The following is a 25000-nucleotide window of genomic DNA, read 5'->3' as shown; positions in this document are numbered from 1 at the left end:
ATTATTCAATGAGTAGGAAGTGACAATATTTTAATGTGTATGATCTTGTTTGATGAATGCCGCAAACACTCTGAGAAGTTCTTCTAAGCAAGCAAAGAAACAGAGGTAATGAAGTTGGATACTGAGATGACTATATTTTGTAACCTAGACACTCTGTCTATAAGGAAGCTAGCTGTTGCTTGAACATCATTTGAAAATTAATCTGCATTGCTTCGGTATGGTAGAGCTGATCATCAAAATGCATCTCATGTGTGAAATTTTAGCTTTGATGTTGCACTGACTTCAGAAGACTAACCTGTTTCGTGAGTAAAAACTGCAAACATTTCAAGCTGACAAGAACAGAACGATGTTAAAAGATATGATAAGGGAAATGTGAAGGCTAAATTAAACAAAGAATGAAATTGTAACCCACTCTGTACAAGTGGCGCGTTTTGCTGCATTGATCATCTTTTATTCTTTCATGTGTTCTTTTGAGTTTCCGACAACATTTGTTGTGTCATTGTGTATGAACGTTTTAATTTAAATGATGATAAACAATGATTGCATATTTTGTGTAAACGATTTCGCTCAACGTCTCAGATGTGGCATGCAGGCTTCACGTGGAATAAAACCATCCCTCCACTTTAACATATACCAGCTGTCAAAAACACGTGTGTTTACTTTGAAGTGTTGGAATGTTTGATCAATTAATTTGTTTAACTTCTACTGGCATCAATCCGCAAAATGTATTCATTCAAACATTCCAACTTTGCACATGACCCAGTCAGAATGTAAATGTTTGGTATGTATCAAAGTGTATAGATGGCCTAACCTCATGTAAGAGCCCATGCAGATATAAAATAGTAAGCCAAACTTGGCGTTTGCAAGAAGAACGGTGCCTTGAAACTGACAGCAGCAACAACAATTTAATTATCCACAATCACAGTGTCACTCAGCTTTTCACCCCATCCAAACCACCAGCCATCCTCTCACTAAAAACCAAAACAAACTCCCCAAAACACACACACACACACACACATTAAAACACAGAGAATCATGAGATTTGTTTGTTTGTTTATTCATCCTGTAGAATGTTTCTTTAGCCACTGAGCCAACTATAATACTCGTCATAAAAAGTAGGCAGATCCGTTTGAGGGCAAATCTTTATGATGAGGCCGTTTATTAAAAAAACCAAATACAGGTTGACCCAAAAACAATGCAACCCACAACAAGTTAATAACCTACATTTGTGGACATAAACTTCAGCCTATGCATGACCCTTCTACAAAGTGACAATTTTGAAGATCAAATAGGCTGACTTTTGTGCAATTTTAAATTAAGTTCCCAATTTTGGGGATCGACTCAACGGTTCGGGTTTTAAAATTGAGCGGTAGCCAAACTTGCCCGATCTAAGCGCTCAAGATTGTAACATTCGGGGCAATTCGAATCACAAAAGTATACCTTAATCAACATTCAGACCTGGGAATCCCTGTTTTGGACTTGGAGTATTCTCAAACAAACTTGGTGTATTTTTTTTTTAAATGAGCGTACTCCACATTTAAACATGCTTCACACGCGTCTGTCTATGAGTATATAACTGCTTTCTTCAGGTCACCGATGATCTAGGGGGTGTATACTCAGACATTCAGATAATATAAAAGCTAAAAGTCTGGAGGGTTTAAATTAAGTAAGTATTGATACCGTTCATGGTCAAACTTCGTTTTAGTGAATCGTCCGCCGAATTTGGAATTTATTTTTTGAAATAGAGCACAAAAGTCAGACCATTTGACCAGTTACATTTGATCTACAAAATGTCCACTTTGTGGAAGGGTCATGCACTGGCTGCGGTTTATGTACCTTAAAAATAAAGTGATTCGGTCAACAGATGTAGAAGTTATTAGCATTGTTTTAGTGTTACATTTTTTTGGTTTATCCTGTATATGACTGAAAAAAGCCATTCATTCCCCAAACCTATTCAGAAAGCAGATTGGGTTTATATGACATAGTGTTTATACAGTGGAACATACAACACAGACACCCTGCAAAATCAATGTTCCCGCGTTAAAATTGACAAAAAATCAGAACTGCCAAAACAAAACATCTTCTGCACGTCAATAGAAAAAAACAATCAAATCTGCATCCAAATCAGTCAGTTTTGTTCACATATCTGGTCTAACACTGACATTAAGGCATGTTGATTTGTGTAGGTGTCATTCCTCTGAGAAGCTGTAAAAGGCAGTTTTAGTGGGTAATGAGACAAAAACCGGTACGTTTTCGTAACTCCTCAACGCATTGCCTTCAACGTTGCGGTGATTTTTGCTAACAGTAGTAACACATGTGGGAAAGTTCATTCGGATTTTAAAGTCATTTGAGACATTTGTCTGCTGTTAATTGACATGCCAGAAAGATTTCTTAAATTGATGGTAGGTCTTCGCTGACTCATTGAAAAACAATTAATTTGTTGTTATCTTCAAGAACAATAACAGATGCGCCACACAATTAAATTTCATGTACATATTTTATCAGACATTGGCGGTATGAGGATTTCAACGCGAACATTAATATTTTGCCTCATTCAGAGCGCTGAGCGCAAATGTAGGCCTACGCCTAGAAAAGCTCACGGCTGACACGCTAAACTGATCATGGCTCTTGAAAGAGCATTTTCCAAGAATGTGTGTGTGCGTACAAGTGCGCTGTGAACAGTCATAGTTGAAAATGTATGAAATTAAACGTAAATTGAAGCTTTCATTTTTCTTAATGCATGCTAATTTTTTTTACAAATTCAGTTCATTGGACAGGGTACATTTTTATTTTTAAAATTCGTTCTGGCATGTCGCGCAACAGCAGAACTAATATCTCACATGACTTGAGATTCTTAACGACATGTGTTAGCCCAAATCACTGACAAGTTTTAAGACAATGCGTTGAGGAGTTACTGAAATGTACCATTTTTTGGTCTCATTTTTGTACTTAACGACGTGTGTTAGCACAAATCACTGACAGTTTTAAGACAATGCGTTAAGGAGTTCTGAAATGTACCATTTTTGGTCTCATTACCCGCTAAAACGACTTCAAAAACTGAGAGGATTGACAACTACACGCTCAGCATGCCATAGCGTTCATGTTAGACAAGATATATGTGAACAAAACGGACTGTATTGGATACAGATTTGATTGTTCTGTCTAATAATAATAATAATAATAATAATAAGAACATTTATATAGCGCTAAATCAAAAACTTTCGTTAAAAAGGCTTGCTCTAAGCGCTTGACATCTAAACTAAAACGTCATTCACACTCTTTACAATGATGTACAAGAACTTCATGTCACACTCTTTCATTCAGTATAGCACCATTCACACAGTTGTTATTCTGTACAAGACAATAAGTTAGTCTAACATTTAGAATGTTCATAAGATGAAAACAAGAGAAAACCAGACTGATTAAAACAACTGCTTAGTGCTAACAAAGCATGAATCTTAATGATAACGTAATACATGTTTAACTGTTAAGACCATAAAAAAAACCTATATGCTAGAATAACTTCGAACTTTTAAGAACTTCTCATAAGATACACAGCACATCTAGATAAACACCAGAATGATAAAACAAAAGGCAACTCGTTATTTAAAACTATTAAATGCATCAATGTCTAAAACACGAAAGACTCAAATATAAGATACACAATTCTCTAGAATTGTTTATTAAAACTGAATGACATGCAAAACATGTTTCGGTTTAGTTGTTCTGATTTGTGTTGTTGATTTTAACACGGGAAGCTTGATTTTGTGAATTTGATTTGTGGGAGGGGGGGAGGGGGTGTCTGTGTTGCAGGTTTCACTGCATAGACACTACGTCATGAAAACCCAATTTTGTTTCTGAATAAAGTAGGGAAATTAATGGCCTTTTCAGTCATATACTTGGTTTTTCAATCAACAGCCTCATCAGTAAGATCTGCCCTCAAACGCATCTGCCTACTTTTTATGACGGGTAGTGTAGAAACCTCTGCAAGCATTCTCAGCCGAATCAGATGGAAAAGCACAGAATTGCGATGGTAATCTGAATTTGATCATCGTCCCCAGCGAACCCAGGAACCAAGGTGCAAACAGCCTTCCCTTAATGTAGCGGTCCTTCCTGAAAAATAAAGAAAACATATAACTGAGCACCTTCAGTATTCACGGGGATGGGTTTTGGTTAGCGAGGGGAGGGTGTGTGTTGGGGGGAGAAGGTGTGTACGTGTTGAGCAGTGTGTGTGTGTGTGTGTGGGGAGGGGGGTGAGGAAGCACTTGCTCTTCACATGACCATTGGGATCGGGGATGGTGTGTGTGATATTGTAATCTAAACTATTAAAAAAATCTGTGCGTGTATGAACTTTGTGCTCGGCAGAAATGTTTCTCGATTTTAGTCAAAAACAAGTGTGCCCTCAACCCACACACTTTCGCTCTTCAGCATCAACACTATACAGTTTGAGTTTCATTGGGAAATGTGTCTCGATTTCAGTCCAAAACAGAACTTTCAGGATCCAAAGCACTCGCCTGTCAGCCTTTTTATATTTAGTCAAGTTTTGACTAAATATTTTAACGTAGAGGGGGGAATCGAGACGAGGGTCGTGGTGTATGTGTGTGTGTGTGTGTGTGTGTGTGTCTGTCTGTGTGTGTGTGTAGAGCGATTCAGACTAAACTACTGGACCGATCTTTATGAAATTTGACATGAGAGTTCCTGGGTATGAAATCCCCGAACGTGTTTTTCATTTTTTTGATAAATGTCTTTGATGACGTCATATCCGGCTTTTCGTGAAAGTTGAGGCGGCACTGTCACGCCCTCATTTTTCAACCAAATTGGTTCAAATTTTGGTCAAGTAATCTTCGACGAAGCCCGGGGTTCGGTATTGCATTTCAGCTTGGTGGCTTAAAAATTAATTAATGACTTTGGTCATTAAAAATCGGAAAATTGTAAAAAAAAATAAAAATTTATAAAACGATCCAAATTTACGTTTATATTATTCTCCATCATTTGCTGATTCCAAAAACATATAAATATGTTATATTTGGATTAAAAACAAGCTCTGAAAATTAAATATATAAAAATTATTATCAAAATTAAATTGTCCAAATCAATTTAAAAATACTTTCATCTTATTCCTTGTCGGTTCCTGATTCCAAAAACATATAGATATGATATGTTTGGATTAAAAACACGCTCAGAAAGTTAAAACAAAGAGAGGTACAGAAAAGCGTGCTATCCTTCTTAGCGCAACTACTACCCCGCTCTTCTTGTCAATTTCACTGCCTTTGCCATGAGCGGTGGCCTGACGATGCTACGAGTAAAATGGCATTGCGTTCAGTTTCATTCTGTGAGTTCGACAGCTACTTGACTAAATATTGTATTTTCGCCTTACGCGACTTGTTATTAAAATACATTCAACCCACCACATTTTCCAGTGATGAAGATTCTGGGGATGTGTGTTGATCCCATTGATTTTGGCCATTTCAGATCTGGCCAGTTGTACATGGGATAGGAACATAACTTCACCCAGACACATAAAATATTGACACCCTGACAGTCAGTGACTGCTTCATGTGCATAGTTGAATTTTGTTTATGAACGAATTTCTCAAAAGTCACTCGCAGAAGTAAAGAAGTAACATTTTTGTTAATCTGAGAGTGGTTTCCACAACAAAATCTAACTCTGAGCAGGAAGAAGCCAGGGTGTTGAATGTAGAAGTATCCGAGTGAACAGATTCATTCTTATTCCATGTAAAAGCCTGGCAAGATCTAGGATGGTGAGCCAAGGGAAGAATAACTGTATGTGCCTTTAAAATAATTCCAGTAAATTAGTAATTAGTAATGATTTCATTTTATCTTGCAATTTTGTTTTACTTTCCTGTGCTGCATTAGTTCATTCACACTGTGTAATTTACTTTAAGAATAGTGGCAAAGGATTTGAGAAGAGAAAGAGAACTAAAACCAAGCTTTATGTACCATTTTGTATAAATAGTACAAATTGTACTATGCAAGGATACATACAGATGTAAGAATTTATTTTATACAAAGCCGTAATGTTTTTGTGTCAATAAACTTGCATCTCCTGCCACTACTCTCAGATTCAGATGTAACAAGTGTTGACATAGCAGAATGTATCTATCTAGATTGTAAGTGCATCTAATGTGAAACGCAGATCTCTTTACAACACAACGTACAAAAGTCTGCCAAAAACATCTACACAGCTTCAAACTACTATCACCAGTGCCAATTTACATACCATAAATCAATTTTACAATAACAATTTAATAGGCACAAGCAGGTACTTGGTAGTGGTACAGAAATGTGTGACTTACTCTTCATGGTAGTCTGTAAAGCAGCATGTCCACTCAGTCTGAATCCTCTCCAGAATCCATCTGAATGCAAGAGCTGTATGAACACTTCATCACACATCATCTCTGGTTTCTTAGGAGGCCTGAAAAAACACACCATAAAATAATTAATTAACAATAAATAATAACTGTATTATAATTAAACCACTCGCTCATTGATTCTTTTATCCCCTCTTTCACAATTATAGTTTATACAGCAGCATTTACCTCTGACTCTGTTCATGCAGAGTAAATATCAAGTATTTAAACAGAAAAATAAGTCATTGTTGAATAACCCTTCTAAAAAATACACAATAGACACACTTTCAGTGGCAGTGATTCAAGTGAAGTCAGTTTCTTTCTTGTTTTGGGCCAGTTAGTGTTACTCTTGGTTTTACCACTTACTATATCAAATTATACACGTCTGCATTCAGCTTAGAAAACATACTTCTAATGTTGGGAGTGCAGTGTGAGCCAGGACATTTACAGCAAATAAGGATACACAACAGTTCATTCAGAGATAGATTTGCCATTCACTGCATTATATTGTTAGTTGAATGAGATAGATCTACAGCGATGCTTCAATGCATTAGATTAGCTTTGTTTTAGTGTCTACTGTTCATTGCTCCACCGTGGGAAATTCAGTCAACAGTGCACAGTTCCGAAGAAACCGATGCTGCTGTGCATAATCATTGATGCATTGACGATCGTTCATTGTCAATGTCACTGTCAGAAAAACAACAACTGTATCTTTCATCGTCACCACTACACAATGGCTCGTAGGCCTATTTTCCTATGACACTGAACACGGTTTCGGAGACACTCAGACAGTACTGCCTGGCCCATAGATCTAGATCTACCCTTGCTCTCACTTTCTAACAAATGTATTATTGCAATATAATCTGACACACACTCACACACCGAGGCGCACAAACGAACACACACACCGTGGGACACACAAACTACACGCACACAACGGATGAATCTTGCTCTTACCTGTTGGATGATCCAAACCGATTAAAATCAGCGACAGGAAGATGTACAAGCCAAATTTGTACAGTCGCTGATGTAAAAAGTGGAAATTTAGTCAATGTTCATAGCAAATCTCCCGACTCAAGGTAGATCGTGTCCCAAATCAGCTGTGCCGGTCACTTCACGACTTGTATTTGAACCCCCTCCAAAGCGCAATCAATGTTTCACCTTCTTTGTCGACATCATTCTTTGGTTCATGCGTCGGACTGCCGAATATTTGATTTTTTTGTACAGCAAAATCAAAGACTGTCATGGCGGCCGCCATTTGTGTTTTTGCAATAGTTCGAAACTAAGGAATTTGGTCCTCCTCGGAGGAGGACCAAATTTAGGCAAGTTAGTCACCAGCGTGGGGAGCCTGTCCAGAATTATGCTTAGACCCAAAAAAAATGGTTACAGAAAGTTTTTTTGTTGCAACGCATTTAGATAGCTTGTCTCAACATTCCCAACGAGTTATACCGTTGGCAGCCTCTGCATAACTTTTTTATGACGGTTTGATTACGTCACATATAAAAACCCTTGTTTCTGCCAATAACGCCGCAAAATTCCACTCTACGCCGCTTCATTAGCCTACCATCATCTATAAGGAACACTTTATTAAGCCGGTGGACGGACAAGGGTCAAGTGTATGTGCAGACTAAGAAACAGTATCCATGTCCCACCCCCGTGTCACCACAGTAAGACGTAAAAGACCTTGGTCATTCTGCTATTAGTGCAGTTTGCTGATTACACCTTAACACGCGCACACCTGGTTAGCACCACTCTTGTTGCTGCAAGCTTTCATTTGGAGGAAGCTACCCGAATTTCCCAGCCCTGGGATAATAAAATAATGAAAATGAAATGAACAATAACGCATTGCAATGCGTTGTTCACGTACGGACGATAAAAGAAATACGCATTCTTTAATATGACTATACCTATTCCTAGACTATACCTATTCCTATCCCTTTGTCTTCTTCAGCAGAATACTTCCTAGGACGGCTTTCATTCAAAGTCATCTACAGGTGAAGAAAAGAGTGCATAACACAATAGGCCTACCGTTTGAGGAAAACATGATGGTTACGATGTTTCACTCTCGATTTCAAAAGACGGTAGAGGCGAGTTGCAGCAGCCAACACCGCGACATTCCCCACATCCAGATGTGCACTCTAGTCCGTGTTTCCTGCAACTACACCGCTTTGTGTCACAACCACTTTTGCATGTGCAGCGAATCACCTTTAACACATCGGCTGGTGCTGCTGGCAGATCTGTTGTCACTGGAACAAGGATGCCATGCTCAAGTTTCCAGCCGTAGTCCGTGGGATCCATGGCCACTTTGAGTCCCATCCATTCTTGTACTTGCAGGTACACTCGCATGCTGTGGAATCGGGCAGCTGCTGAGGTGGGTGGCAGAGTGTGAATTTGCACAAACGTTGTTCCAACAGCTACCTTTGAACAGAAGAGTCGGTAGCGAAGTTCATCGAGACCCTCTCTGGAACTACCGTTGTAGAGCAGCACTAACGCCTTTTCACCTGCTGATAGGATATCCTCTAAGGTCGCATTGTCTTGGAGGAACACTTCAGCAAGTGTTTGCAACTGTAGGTTGTTTCTGAGTTCCTTCATCGAGGCTGCTTCTAACTCTAGAACACCGTGAAGCTGCACAGCAGTGTCCTTATTGATGCTCAGTGCGTCAACTTGGTTCACATTGAGTTCAGACTCGTAAGGGGTCGAAAGTGTTTCTGTCTGCTCATCTTGCGTGTTTTTATCTCTATTCTTTTGTGTCACTTTCGGGCAGTGGCAGTGGCACACGGAATATGTCAGACAGCAACAGCATAATTAGTGCTGCGTCAACAAGTATGTGTCCTCGAACGGCACGCAGCACAGCTTTCCCTTGAAGCATGTTGCTCGCTGCGTTTGGTGCGTACACAGTAGACAGCACTTCATGAAGACCCGTTTCTTCCATCAGATGGCCAATACACGCCAGGAAACTCATTTCCAGATGGAAGGGTCCAAGGCGAAGGACAATGGCCAGGCTTTAAGGTCGCTGCCATCTGGCTCACTGGAGATGATGCCAAGAGCTTTCCACTATAAGGGTTGGTCAAATGTCAACACAGGTGTCGTGTTGCTGCGCTTTGCCTGAGCACTGATGAAATGCAGGGTAGAAAATATGCACGAGGTGTCACTGGGATTCATGTCGATCATCGGCATAAATATTATGGATGACTGTCCTGGATATCTGCCCTTGTGGATGGCTTGCATGAAACCAGACCAAGATGGTCTGTCGGGTTGCAACAGCCAGCAAGCTTTCCACAGCAGATCCACCTTTGATGTTACATCTTCTACAAACACGTTTTCAAGATGTTCAAATTTCAGCTTCAGCAGGCCATCACACGCTTGTCTGTTGTAGTACTGAATGTCAACTTTAGCTCTTTTCACTATTTCTTCTGGCTTGACGTCAGTTCTTCTTCTGATCCTGTCTGTTTTCCCGATGGTCGGAGTGACAGTGGCGATCATTCCCATTCCATGAAATGTGTTGCACCCGTCAAGTGTTGCTGTGTTGTGGTCGAGGTTGTCTGCGATATATTGGGTAAAATGGCCATCAACTTGAAACGCAACGTTGTTTTCTGAAACGGCAGCATTCATTTCATAGGTCAGAACCTCCTTGTACGATGAACAGAATCCCAGAGAATACAATGTGTCAATGAGAAACTTTGAATCAAAACAGTGATGCATTTGCACAGCTAGTCCGATCTGCAGGGGACACAGCAACAATCGTGGGCGAGATGCCTGCATAATTGCCTGTCCAATCGATGAGACTTTCACGCTGGTTTCCTTTCCACTGAAGATGTTTTCAAGAAGAATCTGTAAGGACTTTGGAACAAACTCTAATTTGGCGCCACGCGATGAAATGTCATCATCACTGGGGTACATTGCACGGGATGTCGGCACTGCTCTTATGTCATTCTTTAGCAGTTCTGCAGCGGTTTTGAGAATCAGCTCCTTCTGTGCATCCTCATCTTTGACCTTTTTTGCATAAAAGTTATGAAGACTTGAAGAGGCTGTCTTCCTGAATGTTACGACATTTGACTTGCCGTTGACTTCCGTGACGATGAGCTGCTCACCAAAATAATTTTGAAGTTCTTGTTTCATCGTCGGGTGGCTATAAGCATCATCTGTAAACTCCTTCATGGTAGACTGCATCAGCAGCTGGCAAATCTGATACAAACTCCAGTCTGCTTCGTACAATGTCTGCCCATTCATCACAGCGCTGCGAACAAACTTGAAAAATTGTGCGTTCAAAGTCAAGTGTCCTAACTGGATACACTTTGGGACGAGAGCGCGAGTCAAGGTTTGCTTCCTTGCCGCAAAAAAGGCAACATTTAGCAAAGTCAAAACATTATTACTGTGAGCACAAATTCTGTGCTAGACTGATTTGATAAAGCGTTCTATTTTTCTGCTTTCTTCTTCAAAACGCTCTGAATGTTACGTGCATTCGTGTAATTGCGACGACAAACCTCGTGCACTGCTTCACCTTCTGATAGACAAACGGCATCACCACGTTCCAGACTAGCCTTGTTTATGGTATAGATCTCTTCCTCTGTCTGTTGGCACAACAGTCTTCTCTCCAAGGTTGAGCGGATCACCACACAAAACACACAGCGCCATGGTTTGTAATTGGAACAAAAGCTGCAAAATAAATTAAACTGAGTATGAGTCATTCTGTGTTATATCACTTTAGACATTTAATCTGGCAGGGAATCACACACACACACACACACACACACACACACACACACACACACACACACACACACACACACACACACACACACACACACACACACTCACACTCACACTGCATACACGCACGCACCGTCACACACACAAACGCACACGCACACAGACTCGCACGCCCAGTTCTCAACACGGCAACGTTAGAATATACATGTAGCTAAATTACCTCATTGTTTGATCATGAGAAGTACAATAATGTCTTTTTTCCGGTGAATCTATTTTATACACAACACTGTCTCTGCAGCTTTAGATCTGTTTCGCGAGCCATACTTGTGACCTAAAAAAACATTAGCGCCGGCGTGAAGGTGAAGGTCGGCTTAAACAATTCGGTCCTATTTACAGTAAAATACAGATATTTAGCTACTGCTGATTATCATCCTCTTGCGCATTCCAAGAAAAGTAGTCAACTAGATCATTTTTATAAAGAAAAAGACAAAAAAAGAATTAAAAACATATATTCGAGCGAACACTGCAGCGTATTACAGACTGTCAAAGCATCGTCTGCTGCAGTATCAAATCGATCGCTTCCAATCGCTTCCGATCGTTTATTTGTCCTATAACAAAGTAAAACCTCGGAAATATTCATTGATATTGCAAGTGTTTAGTGGCAACTTTTTAATTCAAACTATAAATCGCACAAAAAAGACGAAATACTTTACTTACCAAAGATTTGTTGACGTGCAGAGTTCTGCTTCAAATGCTCGCGCAAAACGAAGTTGTAGTTGTCTCCCGTGGTAAACAAATCACCCAAGCTATGGCTGGCCAGTGAGGGCACATTAAATTCTACCGTTTTTCAACTTGAAAATGCTCCATTATGCAGAGGCGTACATAGGTATAACATGATGCAATTGTTAGATCTACATTCACTTTACCATTTCCATTCGATATCATTTCTGTAACCATTTTTTTTACCCCTTTTGCCCCGTTCCCCAGGTTATTAGGTCGGAACATTTGAAAATATCGTGCCATGCATTGCGCACTAGAGCGATAGTTTCGAACTTTGGATTTAGTTCCCAACTAGCTTGATAGTCTCCATTAAAAGGACTCTCGCTCTCAACACTATTGTCCTGAAAACGATCCCCATGGTTGACTAGAAAATACATCTTTCCCCCCCCTTTCCCTAAACGCTCCCACCCATTGATGAAGAAAGATCTGCTCTCTTCAGGAAGCGTGCCCTTTACTCGTTCAATTCCATTGTTATTTTTGTCACACAAAAATACGCCCAAGTTGGAGCCATACAAATTAGCATCCTAGGCAGGCGTCTTAGCCATTGCGCCCGTCTATCCAGATACAACATCGTACGTTTTGTTCCTTGGACAAGGATTCGCCCAGGGTCGTTGAGGATAGCAAAGGCTGTATTGTATTCCTTTGTTCAGAAACTAATCGCAGTAATGTGGTTCTTTCAACAGAGTAATTAACTTCCCATTATCGCGAACCGTTCATCAGTGCAGTTACATGTCTGAGAGGCATCTTTACAAACACTTGAATAGCGTACATCAGTGCAGTTACATGTCTGAGAGGCATCTTTACAAACACTTGAATAGCGTACATCAGTGCAGTTACATGTCTGAGAGGCATCTTTACAAACACTTGAATAGCGTACATCAGTGCAGTTACATGTCTGAGAGGCATCTTTACAAACACTTGAATAGCGTACATCAGTGCAGTTACATGTCTGAGAGGCATCTTTACAAACACTTGAATAGCGTACATCGGTGCAGTTACATGTCTGAGAGGCATCTTTACAAACACTTGAATAGCGTACATCAGTGCAGTTACATGTCTGAGAGGCATCTTTACAAACACTTGAATAGCGTACATCAGTGCAGTTACATGTCTGAGAGGCATCTTTACAAACACTTGAATAGCGTACATCAGTGCAGTTACATGTCTGAGAGGCATCTTTACAAACACTTGAATAGCGTACATCAGTGCAGTTACATGTCTGAGAGGCATCTTTACAAACACTTGAATAGCGTACATCAGTGCAGTTACATGTCTGAGAGGCATCTTTACAAACACTTGAATAGCGTACATCAGTGCAGTTACATGTCTGAGAGGCATCTTTACAAACACTTGAAAAGCGTTCATCAGTGCAGTTACATGTCTGAGAGGCATCTTTACAAACACTTGAATAGCGTACATCAGTGCAGTTACATGTCTGAGAGGCATCTTTACAAACACTTGAATAGCGTACATCAGTGCAGTTACATGTCTGAGAGGCATCTTTACAAACACTTGAATAGCGTACATCAGTGCAGTTACATGTCTGAGAGGCATCTTTACAAACACTTGAATAGCGTACATCAGTGCAGTTACATGTCTGAGAGGCATCTTTACAAACACTTGAATAGCGTACATCAGTGCAGTTACATGTCTGAGAGGCATCTTTACAAACACTTGAATAGCGTACATCAGTGCAGTTACATGTCTGAGAGGCATCTTTACAAACACTTGAATAGCGTTCATCAGTGCAGTTACATGTCTGAGAGGCATCTTTACAAACACTTGAATAGCGTACATCAGTGCAGTTACATGTCTGAGAGGCATCTTTACAAACACTTGAATAGCGTACATCAGTGCAGTTACATGTCTGAGAGGCATCTTTACAAACACTTGAATAGCGTACATCGGTGCAGTTACATGTCTGAGAGGCATCTTTACAAACACTTGAATAGCGTACATCGGTGCAGTTACATGTCTGAGAGGCATCTTTACAAACACTTGAATAGCGTACATCAGTGCAGTTACATGTCTGAGAGGCATCTTTACAAACACTTGAATAGCGTACATCAGTGCAGTTACATGTCTGAGAGGCATCTTTACAAACACTTGAATAGCGTACATCAGTGCAGTTACATGTCTGAGAGGCATCTTTACAAACACTTGAATAGCGTACATCAGTGCAGTTACATGTCTGAGAGGCATCTTTACAAACACTTGAATAGCGTACATCAGTGCAGTTACATGTCTGAGAGGCATCTTTACAAACACTTGAATAGCGTACATCAGTGCAGTTACATGTCTGAGAGGCATCTTTACAAACACTTGAATAGCGTACATCAGTGCAGTTACATGTCTGAGAGGCATCTTTACAAACACTTGAATAGCGTACATCGGTGCAGTTACATGTCTGAGAGGCATCTTTACAAACACTTGAATAGCGTACATCAGTGCAGTTACATGTCTGAGAGGCATCTTTACAAACACTTGAATAGCGTACATCAGTGCAGTTACATGTCTGAGAGGCATCTTTACAAACACTTGAATAGCGTACATCAGTGCAGTTACATGTCTGAGAGGCATCTTTACAAACACTTGAATAGCGTACATCGGTGCAGTTACATGTCTGAGAGGCATCTTTACAAACACTTGAATAGCGTACATCAGTGCAGTTACATGTCTGAGAGGCATCTTTACAAACACTTGAATAGCGTACATCAGTGCAGTTACATGTCTGAGAGGCATCTTTACAAACACTTGAATAGCGTACATCAGTGCAGTTACATGTCTGAGAGGCATCTTTACAAACACTTGAATAGCGTACATCAGTGCAGTTACATGTCTGAGAGGCATCTTTACAAACACTTGAATAGCGTACATCAGTGCAGTTACATGTCTGAGAGGCATCTTTACAAACACTTGAATAGCGTACATCAGTGCAGTTACATGTCTGAGAGGCATCTTTACAAACACTTGAATAGCGTACATCAGTGCAGTTACATGTCTGAGAGGCATCTTTACAAACACTTGAATAGCGTACATCAGTGCAGTTACATGTCTGAGAGGCATCTTTACAAACACTTGAATAGCGTACATCAGTGCAGTTACATGTCTGAGAGGCATCTTTACAAACACTTGAATAGCGTACATCAGTGCAGTTACATGTCTGAGAGGCATCTTTACAAACACTTGAATAGCGTACATCAGTGCAGTTACATGTCTGAGAGGCATCTTTACAAACACTTGAATAGCGTACATCGGTGCAGTTACATGTCTGAGAGGCATCTTTACAAACACTTGAATAGCGTACATCAGTGCAGTTACATGTCTGAGAGGCATCTTTACAAACACTTGAATAGCGTACATCGGTGCAGTTACATGTCTGAGAGGCATCTTGACAAACACTTGAATAGCGTACATCGGTGCAGTTACATGTCTGAGAGGCATCTTTACAAACACTTGAATAGCGTACATCAGTGCAGTTACATGTCTGAGAGGCATCTTTACAAACACTTGAATAGCGTACATCGGTGCAGTTACATGTCTGAGAGGCATCTTTACAAACACTTGAATAGCGTACATCAGTGCAGTTACATGTCTGAGAGGCATCTTTACAAACACTTGAATAGCGTACATCGGTGCAGTTACATGTCTGAGAGGCATCTTTACAAACACTTGAATAGCGTACATCGGTGCAGTTACATGTCTGAGAGGCATCTTTACAAACACTTGAATAGCGTACATCGGTGCAGTTACATGTCTGAGAGGCATCTTTACAAACACTTGAATAGCGTACATCAGTGCAGTTACATGTCTGAGAGGCATCTTTACAAACACTTGAATAGCGTACATCAGTGCAGTTACATGTCTGAGAGGCATCTTTACAAACACTTGAATAGCGTACATCAGTGCAGTTACATGTCTGAGAGGCATCTTTACAAACACTTGAATAGCGTACATCAGTGCAGTTACATGTCTGAGAGGCATCTTTACAAACACTTGAATAGCGTACATCAGTGCAGTTACATGTCTGAGAGGCATCTTTACAAACACTTGAATAGCGTACATCAGTGCAGTTACATGTCTGAGAGGCATCTTTACAAACACTTGAATAGCGTACATCAGTGCAGTTACATGTCTGAGAGGCATCTTTACAAACACTTGAATAGCGTACATCAGTGCAGTTACATGTCTGAGAGGCATCTTTACAAACACTTGAATAGCGTACATCGGTGCAGTTACATGTCTGAGAGGCATCTTTACAAACACTTGAATAGCGTACATCAGTGCAGTTACATGTCTGAGAGGCATCTTTACAAACACTTGAATAGCGTACATCAGTGCAGTTACATGTCTGAGAGGCATCTTTACAAACACTTGAATAGCGTACATCAGTGCAGTTACATGTCTGAGAGGCATCTTTACAAACACTTGAATAGCGTACATCAGTGCAGTTACATGTCTGAGAGGCATCTTTACAAACACTTGAATAGCGTACATCGGTGCAGTTACATGTCTGAGAGGCATCTTTACAAACACTTGAATAGCGTACATCGGTGCAGTTACATGTCTGAGAGGCATCTTTACAAACACTTGAATAGCGTACATCAGTGCAGTTACATGTCTGAGAGGCATCTTTACAAACACTTGAATAGCGTACATCGGTGCAGTTACATGTCTGAGAGGCATCTTTACAAACACTTGAATAGCGTACATCGGTGCAGTTACATGTCTGAGAGGCATCTTTACAAACACTTGAATAGCGTACATCAGTGCAGTTACATGTCTGAGAGGCATCTTTACAAACACTTGAATAGCGTTCATCAGTGCAGTTACATGTCTGAGAGGCATCTTTACAAACACTTGAATAGCGTACATCAGTGCAGTTACATGTCTGAGAGGCATCTTTACAAACACTTGAATAGCGTACATCAGTGCAGTTACATGTCTGAGAGGCATCTTTACAAACACTTGAATAGCGTACATCGGTGCAGTTACATGTCTGAGAGGCATCTTTACAAACACTTGAATAGCGTACATCGGTGCAGTTACATGTCTGAGAGGCATCTTTACAAACACTTGAATAGCGTACATCAGTGCAGTTACATGTCTGAGAGGCATCTTTACAAACACTTGAATAGCGTTCATCAGTGCAGTTACATGTCTGAGAGGCATCTTTACAAACACTTGAATAGCGTACATCAGTGCAGTTACATGTCTGAGAGGCATCTTTACAAACACTTGAATAGCGTACATCAGTGCAGTTACATGTCTGAGAGGCATCTTTACAAACACTTGAATAGCGTTCATCAGTGCAGTTACATGTCTGAGAGGCATCTTTACAAACACTTGAATAGCGTACATCAGTGCAGTTACATGTCTGAGAGGCATCTTTACAAACACTTGAATAGCGTACATCAGTGCAGTTACATGTCTGAGAGGCATCTTTACAAACACTTGAATAGCGTACATCGGTGCAGTTACATGTCTGAGAGGCATCTTTACAAACACTTGAATAGCGTACATCGGTGCAGTTACATGTCTGAGAGGCATCTTTACAAACACTTGAATAGCGTACATCAGTGCAGTTACATGTCTGAGAGGCATCTTTACAAACACTTGAATAGCGTACATCGGTGCAGTTACATGTCTGAGAGGCATCTTTACAAACACTTGAATAGCGTACATCGGTGCAGTTACATGTCTGAGAGGCATCTTTACAAACACTTGAATAGCGTACATCGGTGCAGTTACATGTCTGAGAGGCATCTTTACAAACACTTGAATAGCGTACATCAGTGCAGTTACATGTCTGAGAGGCATCTTTACAAACACTTGAATAGCGTACATCGGTGCAGTTACATGTCTGAGAGGCATCTTTACAAACACTTGAATAGCGTACATCGGTGCAGTTACATGTCTGAGAGGCATCTTTACAAACACTTGAATAGCGTACATCAGTGCAGTTACATGTCTGAGAGGCATCTTTACAAACACTTGAATAGCGTTCATCAGTGCAGTTACATGTCTGAGAGGCATCTTTACAAACACTTGAATAGCGTACATCAGTGCAGTTACATGTCTGAGAGGCATCTTTACAAACACTTGAATAGCGTACATCAGTGCAGTTACATGTCTGAGAGGCATCTTTACAAACACTTGAATAGCGTACATCGGTGCAGTTACATGTCTGAGAGGCATCTTTACAAACACTTGAATAGCGTACATCGGTGCAGTTACATGTCTGAGAGGCATCTTTACAAACACTTGAATAGCGTACATCAGTGCAGTTACATGTCTGAGAGGCATCTTTACAAACACTTGAATAGCGTTCATCAGTGCAGTTACATGTCTGAGAGGCATCTTTACAAACACTTGAATAGCGTACATCAGTGCAGTTACATGTCTGAGAGGCATCTTTACAAACACTTGAATAGCGTACATCAGTGCAGTTACATGTCTGAGAGGCATCTTTACAAACACTTGAATAGCGTTCATCAGTGCAGTTACATGTCTGAGAGGCATCTTTACAAACACTTGAATAGCGTACATCAGTGCAGTTACATGTCTGAGAGGCATCTTTACAAACACTTGAATAGCGTACATCAGTGCAGTTACATGTCTGAGAGGCATCTTTACAAACACTTGAATAGCGTACATCGGTGCAGTTACATGTCTGAGAGGCATCTTTACAAACACTTGAATAGCGTACATCGGTGCAGTTACATGTCTGAGAGGCATCTTTACAAACACTTGAATAGCGTACATCAGTGCAGTTACATGTCTGAGAGGCATCTTTACAAACACTTGAATAGCGTACATCGGTGCAGTTACATGTCTGAGAGGCATCTTTACAAACACTTGAATAGCGTACATCGGTGCAGTTACATGTCTGAGAGGCATCTTTACAAACACTTGAATAGCGTACATCAGTGCAGTTACATGTCTGAGAGGCATCTTTACAAACACTTGAATAGCGTTCATCAGTGCAGTTACATGTCTGAGAGGCATCTTTACAAACACTTGAATAGCGTACATCAGTGCAGTTACATGTCTGAGAGGCATCTTTACAAACACTTGAATAGCGTACATCAGTGCAGTTACATGTCTGAGAGGCATCTTTACAAACACTTGAATAGCGTACATCGGTGCAGTTACATGTCTGAGAGGCATCTTTACAAACACTTGAATAGCGTACATCGGTGCAGTTACATGTCTGAGAGGCATCTTTACAAACACTTGAATAGCGTACATCAGTGCAGTTACATGTCTGAGAGGCATCTTTACAAACACTTGAATAGCGTACATCGGTGCAGTTACATGTCTGAGAGGCATCTTTACAAACACTTGAATAGCGTACATCGGTGCAGTTACATGTCTGAGAGGCATCTTTACAAACACTTGAATAGCGTACATCAGTGCAGTTACATGTCTGAGAGGCATCTTTACAAACACTTGAATAGCGTACATCAGTGCAGTTACATGTCTGAGAGGCATCTTTACAAACACTTGAATAGCGTACATCGGTGCAGTTACATGTCTGAGAGGCATCTTTACAAACACTTGAATAGCGTACATCAGTGCAGTTACATGTCTGAGAGGCATCTTTACAAACACTTGAATAGCGTACATCAGTGCAGTTACATGTCTGAGAGGCATCTTTACAAACACTTGAATAGCGTACATCAGTGCAGTTACATGTCTGAGAGGCATCTTTACAAACACTTGAATAGCGTACATCAGTGCAGTTACATGTCTGAGAGGCATCTTTACAAACACTTGAATAGCGTACATCAGTGCAGTTACATGTCTGAGAGGCATCTTTACAAACACTTGAATAGCGTACATCGGTGCAGTTACATGTCTGAGAGGCATCTTTACAAACACTTGAATAGCGTACATCGGTGCAGTTACATGTCTGAGAGGCATCTTGACAAACACTTGAATAGCGTACATCGGTGCGTTCCTTGTCTCGTTTCTATTCTAGGCCTGGACAGGTGATGACCTTTTTTTCCATTTTTTCTCTCTCACTGCTTTATTGTCCCATCGCTGGGAAATTCGGGTCGCTTCCTCCCAATGGAAAGCTAGCAGCAACGGAGTCGCGCTACCCAGGTGTCTGCGTGTTTAGGTGTATTCAGCCACCTGCACTTATGGCAGAAGGACCAAGGTCTTTTACGTGCCATTGTGGTGACATGGGGGTGGGACATGGCTTCCGTCTCTGGGTCTACACATAAAGTTGACCCGTGTCCGTCCCGGCCCGAATTCGAGCCTGCGACCTTCCGATCACAAGTCCAGTGCTCTACCAACTGAGCTACCGGCCCCCCTTGTCTTCTTGTTTAGCGGCAACAAAGAGTCGTGTGTTAGTGAGCTTGAAGGAATTCTCCTTTTACTCGTTCAAACAGTTCCATTGCTATTTTTGTCACACAAAAATAGGCCCAAGTTGGTGCCATACAAATTAGCAGCCTCATTATATTAAAACACACATTGCGGGTAGAAATCAACAGGACTGAGTTTACATTTCATGTGTTTATCAGCACACTTTCTCGTTCTTCTTTCCACTAAAGACGTTTTATGAAACGCGAAGGGAGGCTGAATATCAAACACTAGATGAATGAATACCCGCTTCGCCGGGTACGGCTGCGCCGGGAAGAAGTCGAGCCGAATACCCGAGCTTAGATAAACGCGGCTGAAAACACTGGAGAAGATAAGGAAGAGTTATTGGGAATGGATCCAGAGAAAAACCAAAATCGGTTCAGCGCTGCGCGCTGAGAGCACGTGTTGAAATATCTCATCGATGAGGTTGTGTCCGGGGTGTAGCTGAATATGTGTTGTGCCATCCTACATTTGAAGGTGTCGATCGCTTGAGCGGTACAATTTCTGAGGTGTACCATGACAAAAAGTGTTGTATTTCAGCACTGGGTCGTAGGATTGCTTTGAAACTTTCAGAAACGTATACCTGCATTTGAGACCTACTACGTGTAAAGTATTGGATCGTTGCAGACGTTTATTTAGATGCTATGCAACCTTCCGGAAAGCATTAAAGAAAAGAAGTTTCACGTGCATGTCCTGTTCCAAGCTACACTCGGCATTGAAAGCCCGTTTTTGTGACTTCAGTGCCAAGTCACAGTGTTCGGCTTTCCATCTATTGTAATTAATTGTGTGGACAATAAATTATCTTATGTCTTATGTCTCAACATAACATTGCGTCTATGTTGCAAACGGTATGAAGTGGATGGCCTTTCTCGCCGTATTTCTAGGTTTCACATATTCAGCCTCACGACACAACTCAAAACGCAAGTAGCTCTCAAACTGTGGCATCAATCCTGCAAACACGCTTTATGGACTGGATGGCTGCATGAATACCAGATATTGTTTCCTTATTCATTCTGTCTGTCTCTCTCTTTCTCTCTGTTTATGTGTGTGTGTATGTGTGTGTGTGTGTGTGTGTGTGTGTGTGTGTGTGTGTGTGTGTGTGTGTGTGTATGTGTGTGTGTGTGTATATGTGTGTGTGTGTGTGTATATGTGTGTGTGTGTGTGTGTGTGTGTGTGTGTTTCAAAACATAGTCAGCCGCAAGATATACTACATGTTCTATCAATCATGTCTTGTCACCATGCACTTGCCAGCATGCTCTCAGTTACTGTCATAAAACAGCCGACTTCTTTGCTTTGACATAAATCGTTGTTATTCCCATCGCGATCTTTTCCAATGCCTCTTGCCATCATTAATTAGCCAATATATTCTCCGATGTTTCCATATATATCACCCGACAGCCTCGCTATAGATTAAGGCGTTGTTGCTTCTGTCACACTGTTGTTTTTTCCGCTCCCTTGCTATTTTGTTTAGCAGCCGTTGCTAAAGGCACACTACTTCCTGTGTTAAACAGTCCCCCTCGTCATCCCAGATCTCGCCAGGGTTTTACATGGAATAACGCCTGCCAAACGGTTGTGTGACGTGTCTAGTGTGTTGGCGAAGTGTCTTGTGCTTGTCACTTCTCGCTTTCAGCCCTCACCGCTGGCTAGCACCGTCTGTCCTTTTTAGGACAATGCGAAAAGAGAGCAGAATGCGTCAGTCTCTCCTGCCAGTACAATAACCTCTCCACAACAAGCCCTATGTAGTGCCTCCATCGCGGCGACAGGCGTAAACTGGGTACCGCAAGGCCCCAGGCTAGACTACACGGACTCGGAGGAGGTTGGCCCCTAGACGTGCGGCATGCGGGCCCACCGGTGTGTGGAAACGCCCAGGTGCCCACGAACCAACCTCCAGCTATGGGTCAAATAGCCGGGCAGGATAGGCTCGTCAACCCTGGCAGGCAGCTATCCTAAGAGAAGACCACTCTGAATTCAAAACGAGGGTAGAGGAGGCTCATCATCCATGGAAGGAAACTCGTCTAGGAGAAGGAAAACTCCGAAATGAAACCCACGCAGTCCCTCGAAGACGGAACGGCACTGGCCTTTTTTTAGGCGGGGAGCAGACCGGGTGCCTACGCTACCCTCGACAAATGGTTGTGTCATCAACGAATCAACGTGATGGTGTCGTCTTCATGGGTCGCAGCCAGGTGAAGACGGTGCCGGGCCCTCAGCCTCAAAGGGGCCCACCCAATGCGACTGGCGACTCCCACCCATGTGACGTGGCCGGGGATGGGCGGAGTAGAGCTACCGGCTACCAGATCAAAGTCAAAGTCACATGGAATAACATCAGTAGGCCTACTCCACTTAGTCACATACCGAAATTGAACAGCCTGGATGCTCTTTGTGCACAGTAGGAATGTCTTGTGCACGCACGAAAAAGATCATATAACCCATGTCAGAGTTCCCCAGAAAGCGGCGTATGGCTGCCTAAATGGTGAGGTAAAAGCGGCAATATACGTGGGAACATGAGTGAACGTGGGAGTTTCAGGCCATGAACGACGACGAAGAAGAAGAAGATATCAGAGTTCGTCGGGTTATACACACATGAACATACAAAGCATGCATCCCCCGAAAACGAAGTATGGCTGCCTAACTGGCGGGGGGAAATGGCCTTGCACGTAAACATCCGCTTGTGCAAAAACACGAGTGTACATGAGAGTTGCAGCCCAGGAACGTAGAAGACGAAGAAGAAGGAATAGGATACAGTGAAGGTTGTTCCGATCACGTGTAAACCCTCAACAGATCTTGTGACGGTGAAAAATGATCGCTAAGATTGAATGATTCATGGTATTTTTTGTTAGAAATTGAATTGATGTGTAGTGGATGCACTCTCTCTTTCTCTCTCTCTTTCTCTCTCTCTCTCTCTCTCTCTCTCTCTCTCTCTCTCTCTCTCTCTCTCTCTCTCTCTCTCTCTCTCAGTTTCTTTCTCTTTTTCTCTCTTTATATGCGTAATACTCCATTTTTTGCGCTTTTCTGCTGCAGTTGTTGTTAAAGTTCTAGTTTTGTTTTCGTTTGTATTGATGGGTTTAAAATATGAATCTTCAATATCGTCCGCCATTTTTTTATTTTATCTTCAAGAGCACATTCATAAGTTTATCTTGCTGTGCTTCTTTATCAAACCATACATTCCATGGCTTTGTAAACTTGTACCGGAATAAAATACTGTTTAAGCCAACACGATCGCTAACTGCTGCGTGACAAATAGTGTACCTTTCATTACACAGGCTATCCCCGCCCGCTGTTATATATCACCCGACTTCTTCGCTATGGAACGAGTTCGTTGTCGCTTGATTACGATTCTGGGTATTTTGTCCAGCAGCTGCCACTATAGCTAATCGAATAAAGCGTCACATGTCGCCCGTACACCATATTCCGGCTGAGTCCTTTTGTCGTCCCCCGTCAACTGGAGAAGGTCGTTAGGGCTGCCAGCAGGATCATTGGCAGAGATCTCCCCTCTATAGACTCCCTTCACATCCTGCGCATGATGAGGAAATGTAGGTCCATCATGCAGGATCCCACACACCCGGCTGGTCATCTCTTCCAGCCTCTGCTCTCGGGGCGCAGGCTCAGAACCCTCAGATGCCGTACGGCAAGACTCAGAAACAGTTTCTACCCCCAGGCTGTCCTGGCTTTTAATAACCGGTAAATGAACTCTACAGACTGTGACACGTTTTAGGATGCTCTAGGAGTATGGTTTTAGTAGCTGACATGACATACTGTGATATATAGAGTGGGTTTTAGCATGGTGACACCACTGTGACGCGATGAAGCCAGACTATGTTTTAGCAGCTGGTTATATTACCGGAATACACATCTAGTATGTTTTAGTAGTTTTAGTCGTTCTTTAACCACTGTGATGTGTTGGAAGAGTTTATTTTTATGTGCTGTTTTAGAGGTACATTTTATCAGTATGGAACATGTTCAGTTCTTACAGTAGTTGATAGTGGGGGGGGGGGGGGGGATCCTATCTTATTCTGCGTACTTTTATTGTGGTTCCGATAGCTCTTAGAGTTTCATAGTTCTCACCATGTCTGTATAGTGTATGTATTAGTTACTGTGATACCAAATTGTCTTACCCATGTATGTATGATGCTATGCGCCAGTGATGTATGAATGCTATTTATTTTTGTTTTTATCACACAGCAAGCTGCTTTCCTCGTGTATTTTTTTATGTTCATTCATGTATTGTACACTTGGCAATAAATTATCTATCTATCTATCTATCAAGACTAAACCTGGCCTTCGCCACCGTGACATGTTCTTACGTGTTAATCAATATAATTATTACAGTCTCATTATTTTGATCTTTATGTAGGTCCGCAAAATATGAAATCTGGACAAAGCCACATTACCTGCAGCTGCTATTCAGACTTGGTCGTGTGACAGACGTGTTCTTCCACACTCGATTAGCTGATGTCTAACTCAGTCTGACGGCTTCGTTAGACAATCAACGTAATCTCGTGTGGAAGAAAGCGTCTGTCACACGACCAATTCTGAATAGCATTTATGTCTCACAGCTTCAACAGAGGAGAAAACAAAAACGTTTTGCGTACTCACGCTTGACAAAACCAACAAGTCGCGTAAGGCGAAAATACAACATTTAGTCAAGCTGTCGAACTCACAGAATGAAACTGAACGCAATGCAATTTTTCAGCAAGACCGTATACTCGTAGCATCGTCAGTCCACCGCTCGTGGCAAAGGCAGTGAAATTGACAAGAAGAGCGGGGTAGTAG

The 25000-nt window shown here is 41.5% G+C and overlaps 1 protein-coding gene and 1 long non-coding RNA gene across 2 annotated transcripts in view; one reads left to right on the top strand and one right to left on the bottom strand.

The window, feature by feature from the left end:
• LOC138970514 (atrial natriuretic peptide receptor 1-like) overlaps positions 1 to 25000 on the top strand; it is a 99289-nt gene that overhangs the window by 5284 nt on the left and 69005 nt on the right. The window lies entirely within an intron of this gene.
• LOC138970513 (uncharacterized) lies at positions 3795 to 7699 on the bottom strand. The gene is made up of 3 exons (XR_011456975.1): positions 7328 to 7699; positions 6317 to 6435; positions 3795 to 4113 (listed from the first exon to the last, which is right to left on the bottom strand). It is a non-coding gene; the product is annotated as an uncharacterized lncRNA (long non-coding RNA).

The sequence above is a fragment of the Littorina saxatilis genome, linkage group LG7 (assembly GCF_037325665.1).
Source record: "Littorina saxatilis isolate snail1 linkage group LG7, US_GU_Lsax_2.0, whole genome shotgun sequence".
Taxonomy (NCBI): domain Eukaryota; kingdom Metazoa; phylum Mollusca; class Gastropoda; order Littorinimorpha; family Littorinidae; genus Littorina; species Littorina saxatilis.
Note: the sequence above shows the minus strand (reverse complement) of the source record. Positions and strands in the feature narration are given on the sequence as shown.